Below are 17162 nucleotides of genomic sequence, written 5' to 3'. Positions count from 1 at the left end.
CAGGAACTTCCTGAGACAGGGAGAAGGAATTTTGTGGATCAAAATGTTCAATTAAGAGTTGCCAAAATTCTGGTCAAATCTCATGTCAAATATTTAGCTCCTTTTTTTCAATGCCACTGTTATGGCCTAGCTGCTAACCTCTCCAGAGGCTTCGGCAATGGTACAGATTGTGCTCTTCATGTACTATTAGGGAGCAGAGTGGAGTGACCACAGTGTGAGAGATCACAGATCTTCTTCCCGAGGGTGTTCAAATATGAGCCTAGAGGGACTGGCGTGTGTGGATGTGTAATTCATCTCTGCCACTGCAAGTGTGTGCAGGGGCAGAGAAAAGATCGGAGAGCTTTTGCTTTTATCCCACTTGGCTCACAAATCACTAAACTGTTAGCAACATGCAGATTTAAAACAAAGATAAGCAAGACAGCAAATGATTTAATACAGATGAAACAAACGCAAGGAAACACATGTGTAGTAGCTGAGGAAAGTTAGCCTTGCTACTTCACCATGTATTTAAAAGAATGTGTTTCTGCTCAATAATGACCTGTCAGGACATCAGACATTGGTGGTGGTCTCCCTGGAATTAGTTTCCTTTCCTCATTATTATTTTCTGCTGTTCATTCAATATTCCCTGGTTTAGCTGCGTTGCCGGATGCTTGCCTAGTTCCACTTGTTTCTGCAGAATAGAGTTGGTCCATTGCTAAAAACAGGTCAGCACTACCTTACTGAGTAAAATCCTGGGGAAGAGTAAGCTATTTCTCTTATGGTTGGACTAGATGATCTGAAAAGTCCCTTCTAACGTAGTCCCTAATTCTAAGATTCTATTTGGTCGCGTATTTGATCTGTTGACCAGTCATGTTTTTCTGTTTTCAAATGGTGCTGCGTGATTTGTAAACTGTAAGGGTACTTTTGAGATAAATACGTAGTAACTACTTAGATTAGAGCCTCCTGTGGTCCTCATCGTAGTTACAGGTACCTCAGTCTACTGCAGTTGTTTTCACAGCAGACTTACAAGGCAGCACAACTGCTGTTATCCCATAAGGATTTGGAAACTGAGACATAGCTCCAAACCGGGACTTCAGGCATAACATAACTATGCGTTTTCCCCATAAATACAGTCACTGCAATCTTAAATCCCTCTTCAATTGCAAATTAACTCTAAAGATGTCAGAAGCCTGTCTATGCTGCAGTTGCAAATATTCAGTCCTCAAATCATAGAATAATTTAGGTTGGACCACTGGAGGTCATCAAGGCCAAACTCAAAGCAGGGCTACCTGCAAAGTTATTTCAGGTTGTTCGGGGCTTTGTCCACGTGAGTTTTAAAAATATTCAAAGCTAGAAGGTCCACAGCATCTGTAGGCAGCCCATGTCAGAGCTTAACATTGTGAGAATTTTTTTTTTTCCTTATGTCTAATTAAAATCTCTTACTGCAAGAATATATTGTCTCTTGACCTTATACTATGCACCTCTGGGAAGAGTCCTGCTCTACCTTGTCTCTAGGTAGACAGCATTTAGATCCCCCCTTATCCTTTTCTCCAGGCAAATTCATTCCTTTGTATGTCGTGTTCTCTATATTGTTAACAAGATGACCCTACACTGAACTTCTTCTGGTGTGTCCATATTTCTCTCATAGTGGGGACCCAAACTCAATGCAGTATTCCGGGTATGGTCACACAAGTGCCAAATAAAGGAGAAAAATAATTTCCCTTGATCTACTGCCTCTTCTCTTGCCTTTGTTATTGCAACGGTGCACTGCTGACTCATGTTTAATTTGACATCCACTGGGACCCCAAGTACTTCCACAAAGCTCCTTTCTATGCAATTTGCCCCCAACACACACTGGTGCAGGGGGGTGTTATATCTTCATATATGCATGGCGTTGCGTTTGGTTTTGCTGAACTTCACGAGGTACCTGTCAGCCCATTTCTCCTGTGTCTCAAAATCCTTCTGTGGGACAGCCTTGCCCTCCAGCTTATCAGTTACTGCCTCTCCTTCCATTCTTCAAGGTTCAGGAGATTGCTTTAAGTGCAATTATCCATGTCACTGATGAAGGTGATAAACTGTATTTGCTTCAGGATCGACCCCTAAGGAACACCACTCCTAATAGGCTGTTTGTTAGATTTTAGGAATAGTGACTTAAGGCATGGCTGTCCAGGTGATTTTTCACCTACCTTGTAGTCCGCCTCCAAACCCCATTAGTGGGCTAGGAGCTCTGCAAGGCGTGAAGGCAGATTGTACAAAGCAGTCATAAACTACCTCAAGCTTTTCCATGTCTTTTTGTTGCTTTCAGCAGTGGACCATTATTTTTCCCTGGTCTTTTTTATTATTTTTTTTCCTAATATACTTACAGAAACATCTCATGTTGTCCTTCACCTCTCTTTCCAGTTTCAGCTCCAACTTTGGCCTTCCTGATTTCACCCTATTGTGCTCAGGCAATGCCTTTGTAATCCAGGAAATCCACCCTTGCTTCCAGCTCTGCATCTCTTTTTAACTTTTTAGACTCCCCCCTCACACCCCCCATCCTCTCTTGAACATAAGTTACTGTACCTTATGCAGAAAGCTGGTGGAAATCTGTTTTCAGACTCTGGAAATCACTGACCAGTGTCTCCTCCCAAACTGAGATGACACTCCCTTTGTCCTCTTCATTCCTGGTTTAGAAACTCTGGTGGCTTTTTGTTTGCTTGTTTTGTGGGGTTTTTTTTTTGTTTTTTTTTTTTTAATATTACTTCCTTGAAAAGAACCCACGTCAGAAATGTGTAAAGACATTAATGAACTTGTTGCCGGACTTGGGGAACACATCTATGTCAGCATATAAAGATGTTGTCTTTGTTGACATAATGTGTACAACTAAAGTGAATCAGAATAAGATTTCTCTAATTAGTGGCATCATTCTAGGAAGAGCTGCCATCATTTAATTGTGAGATTTTATTCGTATATAATATGACTGCTTTTAAATGCTTAGTCTGGAATTAATTTCAGAGTGGGTGCTGGAAGGTGCTTCACATACTACTACATGTCACAACCATGCTATGAAATAAAAGTGCGCCATGGTGAGCAGCATGAATCTGAGACTATAGTTAGTGTGTCACTAATGTGGCCATTAAGTTTTCATGTTAAGATTTATTATGCTGTCATTACAGCACTTTTCTTTTTGATATATCAAACCACTACTACAGTACATATTTGTTGACATCTCATCTGTTTTAGGAAGGCAAATGATTACAAGTTACCAAGGAAACTAATAAGCAGTATGCAAGGAATGGGCTGCACAATTCGTTTTGCTAGATAGCAAGTCACTGCTGTTTTAATTTCAATTAAATTACACCTACTTCTCACGTTGATAACATAAAAACAAACCATGTACCATTTCAAAAAGAATTTGTGCAGCTATATTCATTTAGTAAATGGAAATGAGCATTGTTTTGTAGCTTATACAGATGAAAGATATAGAGGGATGTAATGCGTCAAAGGTTTTGTGTACTTCATATATGAAGTGCTCTGTTTTATGAGTTTGTAGACAATCTTCTCTTCCACTTTGTCCACAAGACTATGCGACCACAGACCTTGGCATCGGAAGGAGTTTTTAAAACTGGGATATTTAAATTAGTTTTCTTACTTTGAATTGTCTGCGCAGTTTGATTAAAAAAACCCTCTCATTCAGAGCTGCTGTTGTGTTGTTCTATGGAAAGAGAAGCTTGGGTTAAAGCAGATCAGTGGGGCTGGAGGCTTGGGTAAAAGAGGTTACTTACCTCACCTTTTGAGCAGATTACACTGATGAGCTGCACAATCCCACGAGTGAAAATCAAATAGTTTAATTATTATTGTTTTTTGAAAGCCAGAGCAGATCCTCAGGGGACTGTACCTTTTGAAGCCCTAATAGCTGTTGTTAGGAATTGTTGTGGGTATTTAACGTGGAGGGGAAAATTAGGGACCGTCTGTAGCTCTAGAGAGCATTGGTTCAGGGGACTGACCTTTGGGCAGAGGACCATTAATTTTTAAAGTAATGTTGAATATTCTTTGTTATTCTTTTCTGTCCTGTTCTGAGCCTGATGTATTCTTGATGGTTTGGTTTATTGAGTTTGTAAGCTCCGCTCTCCGTAAGTCCACCAAAATATCTGCAAGGCAGCTGGAGAATAAAGCAAATGCTGCTGCCGCCTACACATGGCTTAAATTGACTGTCAGTGGGCATGGTGGACTGGGAGGGCATGCTTAGCTGTGTCCTAGGGGAGACAGGGAGCTGAACAGGACATGCCTACAGCTGACAGAATGGAAGGTGGAAAAAGGGCCAGAGACTTGAAGAGATAATAAATATAGTGGGGCATTGCTACCATGCTGATTTGTTAGATGGAAAAAATTTTTCTTGCTTGTTGGGTTTGCTCTTGGTGATAGTAGGACTGCCTTCACTGTAACATTTGCTCATTGCAGCTTATGCAGAACAGATACACGTGTGCCATAACTAAGACCAGACCATCCCACACTTGTCTTTGTGTAGGCCATAAAAGGCCTATTCTTAACTCCTCATATCAGTAAGGCTGAAATGAAAGTAAAGATGAGTGTTACTTGATACCAATAACCTTCAGAAACATTGTATTAGCTGGGTAGTGTATCTTAATGCCTGTGACGGGAAGGTCAGATAAGATGGTCTGACTGTCCCTTTAGCTTTAAAATCCCTGAAACCGTGGGAGATGTGAGGGGATCTGCTGAAAGACTTCTTAGCTTCCTTCTCTGTTTGGATAGCATTTCTCCAAAAGTATTTTTGGCGGTGGGGTTGCAGGGGGGTTGACCAGTTCTATAATGAAATCCAGTAATTGCCTGTGGCAAAATTAGATCAACAAGCTGTACGAACGATGAGTTACCCACCTCTTATCAGAAGCTATTGAATTTCCAGTGTAATAATGGTTCTTAGAAATACGCCATGGTAATTCAGAGTACTGTTTTCAGTTAATGGTGTTGTTCCACCCGCTCCTATCTGCCATCTTTCTGGCGGTAGGCTGATACGAACTCCTGGTGATCATACTGCAAGCAGCACAATAACAATTGCAGAAGCAAGTGCATCCTGTGAGCCCCTGTCCAGGCAAGGGACCCAAACTGTGAGCCAGGACATGAATATGGGGAGCTATGGAGCCCCTGTAAATGCAGTTTTGTAAGCCAAAGTGGTAACTGAAAGGCAGAGTAATATTGAAATGTCACCTTTGGAACAAAATGTTAGAAAAATTGCTTTGACAGGTTGCAAAATTTATTTTTATATATAAATATGCAAGTTTGTATATAAACGGGTTCAAAAAAAAAAAAAAAGTTTGTGGAAAATTTGCTATGATACTGCAAATCTCGTGTACCGGTACGAGTGGGGCAGTGTGCATGAATAGCAGGAGGCACCTGGATAAGCAGTGGATGAAGCGGATAAGAATAGATAGGTTGAAAGAAAAAGGTAGGAATGGTACGCAGAAAACCAGACTTATCTAATTCTTTCTTCATTTTCTGAACTCCAGTTCTACCTTGCCAAGCCATGTGATGAAAGTAATGTTTTAATTTATCCTGTCTATAGCCCTTATTTCCCACAGGCTTGACTTGAATACCTGGGGCTTGTTTTGCAAAAGTCCTCAAAGCTTTGTGGGAAATAGTGGGGAGAAAGCTTCATGGGTGCTTTTTCTAACATACTTCCACCAAAAGTTGTAAATCTGCTGAAAACTGGCTGCATAGAAAAATTAGAAAAGCACTTTGTGAAGTAGGTATCAGATATAACCATAAATATTTTGCTGGTGTATACAACCATGAAACCTTCACTTTGTTTCACCACATTTGCAAAGACTGAAAATTTAAATGTGTGCTGGGATTATTTATCAAATATTCTATAAATCTGGAAGGTAGATTACAGCCACACTTATCAGTTTGGTGTGCTAGTTAGTAAAGTATGCGAATGGAATAGTAATGTGAAAGTATGCGCTGCATGATTTACAAAGATGAAATAAGTGTTAAATTCAGGAAAGTATTTCCCGCAGAGGAAAATGCATCCTCTTAAATGAGAAATTGTTGCAACAAATACAACAGTTGAGTGTTTAAGGAATTAGAAATGAAGTTGAAGTGAATGAGACTGTGAACAAAAAAAAATAAAATCATTCTGTAGCATCTTGTAAAAAGTAACCAGGATTAGAATTATCACAGATAGTGTATTCGGAAAACAATTATGAAAAGACAAAATGGAAATACATTCTCTAAAAGTATTAATCAAAGACAATACTTACAGGATGATTTTGTGCCAGTCAATCAAACTTCAGACAAAGGAAGAAAGCAGCTTTAAGTTTAGATTCAAATTAAGGAATTAAATTATATAGTAACTCAGACAACTATTTCTGGATTTGTATAAGTAGAAGCCAGTCCATAATTTTCCCCTGTGGAATAAAGATGAGAATTTCAAAGGATTTCTCCTGGCTAAATGCATTTTACATAAATGCATAATGCAAAAGTATAAGCTGCAGGGAGAAACATTCCGGTTATATACAAAGTTAAAATTATGTGACATTTAAAGTATAGCTCAGAATATGCATATATGGAACACAGTGTGTTTATTTCTTGGGCTCAGATCAACAACAAATTGCTTTGATGGCAGCTGCTTTCACAGAAATGCCTTAAGGGTCAAGAGGGTTGGGTTTGGGGACGTGGTCTGCTCTAGCAGAGATGAACTCTTCTCTAGCTGTTAAAAACACAAGCCAGCCAATTAGAAAGGAGGAAAAAAAACCCAAAACATACAGGGGCAACTAAATGAAAATGGAAATTGTGATTGGAGGTATGAAACTCTCCAGTATTCACAGAGAATGGGAATGATAATCATTAAGATCTTACATTAAGTGGCTGGATTGGACAGTACTTTGGAGCAGAACTGGTGTGAGCTTTTACATGAGTTCCTACTGTATTTTCATGTTTTCCCAATGGGCATCAAGGGTCCTTCTATCTTTTGTTTGATATTATTCTGTCAAGGCTACTTGAAATTAAATCACAGGTAGAAAAGCCACAGGGAATAACACAATAGTGATGATAAGGTGATATTAAAGACTGGCAGGAGCCTGTAGGAAACAGCAGGGAAACTATGGACTGGAAGACTTGCTACTAGCAGCAGGCCATGCTTACTCATGGATGGGTGTTTACTTGTCCCAGACTGGAGCATAGGATCAAAATTTGAAAACTTCTAGTCTAGAGGAAGGCCTGAGGGATTTTAGCAATTGCTGGGGTGATGCTGGGAGATGACACAGTCGGAGACGCTAAAGGATGAAGAAGAAGAAATGGCAGAAAGGCAGTCAGCTTCTCATTCATGAAGTAGAGGTAACTTCTTCTCATAGAAAACATTAAGATTCAGGAAAATAAATATTACTTTGGACACTTAAAGCTGAACCTTTAAAAGGTGCAGCTATACTGAACTGGAAAATTCCCTGGCAGCCTCACAGAGCCACCTTTGAGTCAACAGAGTCTCACATGAAGTACTCCAGACGCCTGAAACAACACCCATGCTGCACACACCACAACGTGAGTGTTAAGGTTATTTATTTAGGCAAGATAAGGGAGAATGGTCTGCTCTGTGATTCTGCATTAGACAAACGCACTGAGGCAGTTTCTACACTGTAATTTGGTATAGGTGTGGGATATTTGTTAGAGTCAGAACCACTTTCCTGTTATGCTGTTGAGCAGTCACTAACCTGCCCAGAAACACAAGCTGTGGTTTAGCTCTTTGAATAATAAACCTTGCTGGGCACCTTCTAGTTTTGGAACATGCAATAAGGAATCACAAAGGAGTCTTGATCTGCCTTTTTGCATTTGCTTTCAAGGGAAGGAGCATACTATGAGCCTCCAAGCTTGGTTAATGAAAAACAGTATATGGAGTGGAGTTTTGCAGCCTAATCTAGGAATGGAAAGATCACATACAGGTCAAGATTTCACCCCCAGCTTTCCCAACCCCCATTAAGGCAGTTTTAACAGCCTTAGTTGCATTACATGTGAACTAAATAAGGAGACAGCAGAAAAATTAATTTGTTGGATGGTACAGGAAGCAAAGAATAAAAACAAAAGCTACTTTCAAGAAGTACTAGGCAATAGCAATGGTCTGCTAGTCTGACTTGGAAGAAAAGAGAGTAGACTGAAAATTGAAAAGCACTTTGGAAGGCTCTGCAAGGGTAGACCCAATCAGATTTTTGATAATCTTTCCTAATAGCCTGCTATTTATATCGCGCAGGAAACACTTGCACAATTAAAAACATATATTGAAACAATGATCCTAGGGAGCATCAAGTGCTGCTCCGTAATACAAATGACTAGAACAAAATCCCTTAAAAAATATTATACTGTCATAAAGTTACCCTTTATTTCCTTGAAGCAGTGCTAGTGGTACACACTATCTTAGAGCCAAGTCTTGCAGTCAAATTCATTGACACGTATTTGGGTGGCAAACTATTTTTAAATAATGAAAGACTAGAAATAAATCACTATCATTAGTGCAGAAGGCAAGGTCTGGTGTGGGACCGTACGGTTGATCCACGGTCAGTACAAAGTTAATAATCTCTCTTAAAGTTTTCTATATTCAGCTTCATTAATCTAGACAAGGTCTAGATACAGCAGTGTCAGAATGAATAATTTGAATTCAAATCCCTGAAACTGAAGGTAAAGGACCGGTGCACTAGCTGGCTCTCATTCACCCTTGCAGAAATATATTCTTTTAAAAATATACTTTGGTTTGAATTTCAATGCTTGTAAAAGGTTGAGATATACAGATTGAGACACTGACCTTTCCTTTTCCTCCTTAGGTGAAATAGAACACAAGCAATGTCCATGCAATCATCCAGAGACACGAGGGGGGAAAAAAAAAGTGAAGCATACAAGTGCTTCAGTGATGTAAGGATAAAAGTCAGTCTTGCAATTCTCTGAGAGGAGAAGAGGTCATGTTTGGGACTTCGGTGAAACCACCCTGGGAGTTTTCTAAAAGACCCCGAATTACTCTTTTTGACAAAGCAATTAAAATATGAAAAGCAGAGGAAGTCACCCAGTACATACTGAAATTTATAGAGAATGGAAGGCACTTTGACCCTGTCAATATGATTGAGAACCGAATAAAATCCTCCCAAAAGGACCTGCAGCAGAAAGGATGGCAGAGTTCAAAACAGCATTTAATGAGGCGCTTCCAATACAGAACAGCACAAGTCCAGTGTTTGGACTTCAAGCTACGATTGCGGTGCTGGCAGCATGAGTAAAACCCTGGGTCACCCCTCCAAGCTTGCTGCTCTGCCCAGGATACAACGATGCCTTTCTCTGTCCCACTTAATCTTGCACCAAGGGAGCAAGGAAGGCCTCTGGACTGTTGACTTAAGTATTTAAGTGTCAGGTTTGCACCTCATTAGCCTGTGGATGTGCCTTCCTCCTTCAGCCTAGTGCTCGAAGGGTAAGCTATTATAAAAGAGCTGAATGGTAAGAAATCACAACCCAGGTGTGTTTTACCAGATTATTGCTATCTCTGTTTTTATGGGGATTATGACAGTGTGCATTAAGTGTCATCTGAAAATGTTTCCTGGACCAAGCCCCCTGGGGTACTAAGCAGAAGACCAACCAGGTTCTGGAGCCTTATTAAGCTTGTGAGGGGTAAGCAACTGCAAGCTGCTTGGAGAGAGGCTGCACACAGCCAAAAACGGAGCCCTGGCCCTGAAGAGCCTCTAGGGCAGGTTGAGATGCCTCTGTAGGAAAAGGACAGCTGAATACTGACTGGTCGGGGTTCACAGCACCCACGTTGGACTTTTCAGCAGTCCAATGTCAGCACAGCTGAATAGTTGATGTAGATGATCTAATAGCTTTTTAATAGACCTAGGTCTGTGTGCCGAATTATGACCTTCTCGGTCATAATTGGTTTCCAGTGCTTGTTCACATGGTGCCTTTAAGACCTGAGAACATATGGGGTTACCATGACATTCACGAGAATTATGCACACATATTGATGGGTGGTTTTTATCACCAGGAGTATGCGTGTATAAAATGTGTTCTCACTGGCCCCATAAATAATACTAGGCAGCATTTATTAGCAGACTAATAGAGAGAAGTTGTCTCACTCGTTTTTGGCCAGCAGCAGAGCATTCAGCATATTACACACTGTTAATTACTTTGTTTGTTTTAAATATGTTATAATACGTAAAGCTCCTGCGATTTCCCTTCTCTTTTTCTCCTGCACTCTTTTGCACCTCTGTGCTGGGGACAGCTGTCCGGGAGCAGCAGGGCAGATGCCCTGCCAGGGGAGGGGAGTGGGGAGCCAAGCGCAATCATGGAGCTGGCGGGGCAGGGGCCCGATCCTGCTGGTCTGGGGGTGGCCACCAGGCTCAGCTGAGAGCCCACGTTGCAGTGACAAGGCAGGTCTGAGGCTAGGCTGGGAATCTGGTCCATGGGTCAAGGTCCAGGTCTAGACCGCCACCTTGCAGCCCTGCACTCTAGCTCAGGCAGGGACTGAGGGTGAGAACCTTCGCTTACAAGTGGCCCCCAAGAAAGTTTTAGGGGGGGCATCCTTTTCTGGGGCTGCCTCTAACTTTCTTCATTACAGCTTCCTTTAAGGCCTCCAGCTGTGCAGTTTGGATGCTGGCCCCAAGCCCAGGCAGCTGAAGCCCTGGGTGTGGGGGATGGCTGGTGTCCTGCTCACCTCCCCACTGCAGCAAAAGCAGATGGGAGGTTCCTGCCCACGCACTCTATTTTTATTCACAAGAGGGAAGGCCTCAGCAGCCACACAGCCAGCTCTTCACGAACCTGAGAAGCATAATTTGTTGGGTTTTCTTTTCCCTTTTTTCCCTTTTTTTTTTTTTTTTTTATCTTTTGTAGAGTGAAAAATACGCCTCCTCTGGTAGTGTTGACCACAATCAGTGCTTCAGGAAGCAATGCAATCTTAGCAGGTCTGATTGCACGTGCAATCTGTGGCTGGATTACATGGCCTTAGAGTTATATAGCAAATAATGGATAGGTTAGACTGGGAACAGTTGACTTCAGAGCTCTCAAAGGACCTGCCAAGTGCTAAATGGCCACACCCACCCAGTTACGTATAAGCACTGGTGGCTATAAAGACACCATGAGCTCTACCGGTCCCCTCTGTGGTGCCCCAGGCTCAGGGTTCTCAAGGTGGGTGCAAACAAGGAGGATGGCTCAGTGGTGCAACCCTGCAGGGCCACCTTCTGGGTCCTATTGGGCTCTGTGCAGCAAGGTGTGAAGCACCTATGATTCCTATTAATTGAGGCACTTCTGTACATTATTAATCTGGTTTTTGGACTTCCCATGAGAAAGCACTGTATAAAATTTAGTGACCACAATGAAATCCAACATGATTAGATGAAGTCACTCAGTGTCAGTAAACCTGATAAAGTATCTGAAATGAACACTTTTATTCAAAGATTTGTCTGGCTTGCAATAGGACAGCCATGACTGGGTTAGATTTGGATGCATTTGCTGAGCTGTTCCATAATTACATAAAAAAAAGCTTTTGCAAATGCTTTGTTTCCCCTTTTGGTTTGGTAACTGGTATAAAACCAGAGATGAATGAGGTACTGCTGTGGGTCAATAGTATTGGATCTATCTTTGTACTAACAGACTTCTTAGAGTTGTAGAGATTTGTGGACCTCTTGACAGTCAGCAAGAGAATGCGCAGGTTTAGTTTTGAGACCGTCCTGACAAGGGGTTTCGTGACAAATGACTCTCTCGTGAGACTTTTGACATGTAATTCAAACCATCCCCACCGCATGTATACTGCACCCTGATGTATTGTATCCCGGTGAGCAGGTTTGGAAAAAGAAACAGCTGCTGGGAGAAGAGCAGGTGTCATTCCCACAGCAGGGATAAAAATAAATAAAAGAGAAGAGAAATCTGTATGACTGATGAGGTATAACAGCTTATGTGCTTTCGTTAAAGAGGGAGGACAGGAGAATTCTGCTTAAATCAGTCACGTGGAAGTACTCAACTAAGAAAGGGAAAAAGCTCTTTAAACTACAGCTTAGGTTGAAAGGCTTCAGTATGTGAGCAAGAAAGACTGTTTTTATCGGGTTTGAAACAAATCCTGATTACTGAACAAAGAGCGTGACAATTGCTTATGTGAGAGAGGGATGCTATGAGGGTCTAAATGTGGTCCCGAGGACTGTTGCTTATCGTGTCTGAGTGTTGTTCTGCGTATGCTAGGGGAATTACAGTGTGCGTCTAACTGAGTGGTACAGAAGTATACGCTTCAGAGGCTCCGGTTTGCATCAGTTACGACCAGCCTGTGTTTTATTCAGCGCTTTACGGCAGATAAAACCCAGACACTGAAGCAGACCGCTGACAGATGCTCTGAGTGACTCTGAATAACCCAGAAGCTGGCCAAGGAGTGCATAAATGGCTCCATTTTCTGCAAATCGCTTCCTCAATAATGCATATATCACAGCAATCCTTTCCTCAGGATTCTCCCCCAAACTAAAAAGCCTAACCGCTGATCTACTTTAGAAAGTTACGGAAATAAAACAACAATGGGAGGAGAAAGGGATTTACTTATTTTATGTGTTCGAAGCAGTTCCTAGTGTGGCTTAAATAAGTTTTGTATAACAGGAAGGCCTTTCACATGTTATAAATGCATTAAAATCCCTAGTATGGCTAAAACTCATTAAAGATACACAAGCGTGTTAATCCAGGGCATGTCATGGTGCCTTGATTGGAAAAATAAATACATTTGAGCACAGGGAGTGGTGGTAAACAGACATCAGGGATCGCACTAGTTGCGTCTCAAATACCTGCCTTTGGCGTGTTTCTAAATATGCATTCTGCTTGTTTGCAATCGCTTCTCATGCTGAGCCCTGCCCATGGACCTTGTTCTGGACTTCACCTATCAATTCTTATATTCATACATGTAGCCTACAAGTAAACAGCTTCAAGGATTGTGTGAAAAGTCCTAGCAAGGCTGCACATCCCCAGGCTATGCTCTTTAAGCATTCTTTAGCATGTCAGAGGAGCTGCTGGCCTTTGTATATTTTTGGTCTAAAGTATGGTTTGTCATCTATTTACTTACTTAGCAGTTAACTTGGGAAGCTAAAATTCAGGCAACTTTTTGATCATTTAAAAATATTTAAAAAATATAGAAGCTTGGCCGAAGAGGTAACAGACCAGACCCTATAGATGTTTCCTTAATATTTTGTTGCTTTTACATTTCCTGATGTTTTGTAAGGAGAAATTAAGCACAGAAATATTAAAAATAATCTGCTATAGTGGTTTCGTTGGCTGGTTGTTTTTGGTTTGGGTTTTTTTGCGTAATACCAGGTGTTGTGAAGTTAACCTTTTTTTTTTTTTTCTTTTGAGTCATTTGAAATTTTTTTTTTCTATTAGGACAATTGTAGAAAAGGTGGGGAGCTGAGCAGTGAGCCCAGACTGGAGCCAGAAACTGAGGAGAACTAAGTGCGGGGACTTGCCAAGTTCCCTGCTTCCCTACTGGGAAGAACTGCACTTCCCAGGTCTCAGGCATCCAGAGCGGAATTTTCTGGCTCTTCAGAGCAAGTGTCATGATGAATGATAGAGTGCCTTTTTTTCCCCATTTTGCCTCCATCTAAGCTGCAAATGGAATCAGACTGTGCCTTTCTCTGAATCTATAAGATTGTGTTAAAAAGGGAGACGAAAAGTTTGTAGGATTTAGAGGAAACCTATACAAAAGAAGTGTCAGCAATTGCAAAGCAGCAACCCAAACAACAAAATAAAACTGCTTCTCCAACTGCATCCTACAGCTTTGAACATCTCTTATTGGAAAAGAGAGCTTTAAGAACCCTTAAACTTTATGGTATTGGGTCATACATTGCCTGGTTTACTTCCGTTTCCAGATCTGCACCCAAATCATTATGAAATTCATTCTTTTCCAAAACATTTTTTATTTTTTTTTTGCACACATTTGGTTTTTCCTGTCAGATAAATGGATTCCTTAAGTTGATAACATGGGAGAAGTTATCCTACTCTTTTGCATTTCACTGAACTCCATTAATAACAAATGTCAAGCACGGCTCAGATTGGTTCCATTCAAGAGGATTCAAGGAAAGCTAGTGAAAAATTGTGCATCTAATCAAACGTTTGAGAATCCCTGAAGACTGAATTATGCAGAGTTGTAGTGAAACATGTCGGCTGATTGAGGGATAATGGAAAGTCATCCATCCCTTTGAGCGTGTCATGGGAAGAACCTTGGAGAGCATTATGGAGCAAAACATAACTGATAGTCTAAACCATGGATTTTCTAATGGATTCTTACAGATTTTTTCTTTATGGATATTGACTTTGGTGTGTGTATTGTATATATGCACTGAATAACAAAATTCACGTTATTAGAAATGAATCTGAATTATGTATTTGAATTTATATAATCGGAAGCGAGTCTGAGTTCCTGTCGATCTCTGCAGGTTCAGCCGAGCTGATGAGAACGATGTCGCTGAAAACTGTTAGTTTTACCTATCTCGTGGGGAACCTCAGTTCTGTGAAGGAGGGGCACTACAAGCATCAGTTGTTTCCTCCCTAGCTGTAGCTAACTGGAGCAGCAGCATTGCAAGATGGAGCTTCAGCAGCCTGCAGAGGGCTAACTAAAATGCAGCAAAATCATGATCTTTTGATGTCAATAATTTCTTTTCTCTACATGCTGCCGTGAGGGGAGGAGAGGAAAGACATGGTGTGGCAGCCCAGAGAGTAAAAATGGAGCTGACTCTCCAGAATTAGGTCTATGCTGAAAAGGCAGAAAGCAGGAATGCCGAAGACAGCGTGTCCTCAGAATGAAGTACGGGAGAAATGTAAGGTTATGTATATATACAAAAAGGTGGAGAAAAAATTTCCATTCTCTGGCACATTTTATGGAAGAAAGAGAGAAAGTTGCACAGCACTCTGCAGCAGAGAGAGATTACAAGGGGCATGTGACAGCTTGTGCTGTGTGCGCTGTTTTCGTGTGCGCTTTATTCTCACAGATGCTCACTGGCAGAAGGATGAAAGAGGTAGTATTCCTGAAGCAATCTCTGTTAATGTCTCATCTCACAAATCATTACAAAGCAAAGCTGGATGAATGGGAAAAGCCAGTAGATGATTTCAGCCCGAACTGCTATTAAAAGCTTTCTCAAGAAGGAATCATACAATAAAGCAGCCTGTTAGTGGTCACTGGAACTTGGAAACGGGAAGTAAGTTAGGAAGGAAGCTTAGAAAAACCCAGAAGCTGTAAAGAATTTTTTGGAAAAATTATGCTGGATGTTGGTGGGCTGTATTAATTGCAATCAGTGACGATGTTGAAAATGGAAGTGAGGGAAGCATTAACAGTGATGTCAGCAAATATTTAAACCCACCCACAGAGCACAGAAGAATAAAAACAGATTAAAACCAATGCTCACATAATGGCTGGATGATGAAACAGATGTTTTCACAATTTTTCAGTGTTTGGAAGACTGAAACACAGGGAAAAGATCTGCAATGCTGTTCTTAGACAGGGATAGTAAAAATTAACGTCTTTAAATTTGCTTGCAAGGTGGATCAATCATATTCGTATTCAGTTAGATGATTGACTAGATGCACAACTAATGAGTTTCTGCATACTTCTAGTGTTGCTCTTTCACACAGTTTGGAAAATCTTTTTTCACAATCACTTGCCAAGTTTATACTGTCTTTTGAAGATCTTTGTTCTTGTCAATAGTTTCAGTAAAGGGTAGGCAATGTGGGGCAAGGGAAGGAATTTGTGGAACTCGAAAATTTAGAAATTGGGAAATATTATTGTTATTGCTGTAATTATTTTTAAAAGATAATCTACCTTATTACTCAACAATACCAAAAGGCTATTTGGAGCAGAATTAGCATAGTAAATTACAAAAGATACAGTGATCCGCAGAGATTACTGGCTTGCTTTGGGATTAGGATCCATTCACAGTAGATTTGGGGGAGAGATTCAATTTAGATATGTGATTGATATGTTTGGATACCTTAACCTATTTGGAATTACAATTTTAGATGACATTTTGGGATCTCTAGCATTTACATGTAAATATAATAATACCTTATGTTGTGAATGGTCAGCTTGTTACCAAAAGCAAACTATGATTATTACAGATATCTATTATCAGTGAGTAGTAACTACTGAGAAAAAAATTATTCCTCTCCATATGGGAAGGAGGTGTTGATAAATCTAAATTAAAAGTAAAGCCAAATGAAAAAAAATCCCTGTTTACCTGCAGGTGTTAGGCAGGCAAAGTTCCCCTGGAACTCATGTGAAGTAATATAGGCTTGAGTCCAACATGCCTTTCTTGCCTTCAGCCAATTTTAGACATGAAAAGAGATCATTCACACACTCAGAAGTCAGAATCTGCAAGGACAAAAAAAGCTATTACCATCTCAGGTCCAGTTAGGTTTGGACCTGTCTTCTGTCTGAATACTGGCCACACACTTCATTGTGGCCCTCTCTCCCAGACCGGATATTGTAGAACAGGTTTCACTCCATTTAAAGATAGATTTTACTGTCATTCCTGAGTTCTAAACTTCATCAGTGATCCCAAAAATACATTTCTTTAGGTGATATTCTGTCCCCAGATATCATCTTTAAAGACTAGCGTAAATAAACAGGTATTTTAAAAAGCTAACAGGCTCTAGCAAGTTTAGCCCCGAGCCACAGAAACAGAATTCTTCTGTAGTAAATTCGTCATAAACATCAAATAAAAGAAAGTAGCTGCTTTGTTCACAATGAACTTACAGTCTGAAGATCATCTAGAGATAACTGTAGTATATAGATTGTAAAAGGAACAAAAGAATCAGTATTTGCTTTTTGTGATAGTCAGCGGCTCATGCTACTCATTGTTAGATTTATCAGTCATCAATATTTGTCTAAAGGTTGTAAGGAGGGGCATTTTTAAACACTGAAAGGAGAAATTTTCAGAAGTACATACAGATGGTTCCTTCTGCGGCTAAGGGGAAGCCTGGGAGTAGCACGAAGCTGCTGCTGTGGAAACTTGGTAAGCAGAAACGGTGGGTTTGTGGAGAAGTGGTCAACAGAGGTTGATATTTCATGGTGAGTGGGACATGATAGGGACAAGGTTTGGTGGAATAGAACAGAAGCAAGTGGAGAAATGCAAAGGGAGAATGATAGAATCCAATCACGCAGTTTGTATACATCCAAAACGATCTCTTGCCATTCAGTCAAAACAGATGCA

Source organism: Chroicocephalus ridibundus, chromosome 2, assembly GCF_963924245.1.
Source record: "Chroicocephalus ridibundus chromosome 2, bChrRid1.1, whole genome shotgun sequence".
Lineage (NCBI taxonomy): Eukaryota > Metazoa > Chordata > Aves > Charadriiformes > Laridae > Chroicocephalus > Chroicocephalus ridibundus.
Note: the sequence above shows the minus strand (reverse complement) of the source record.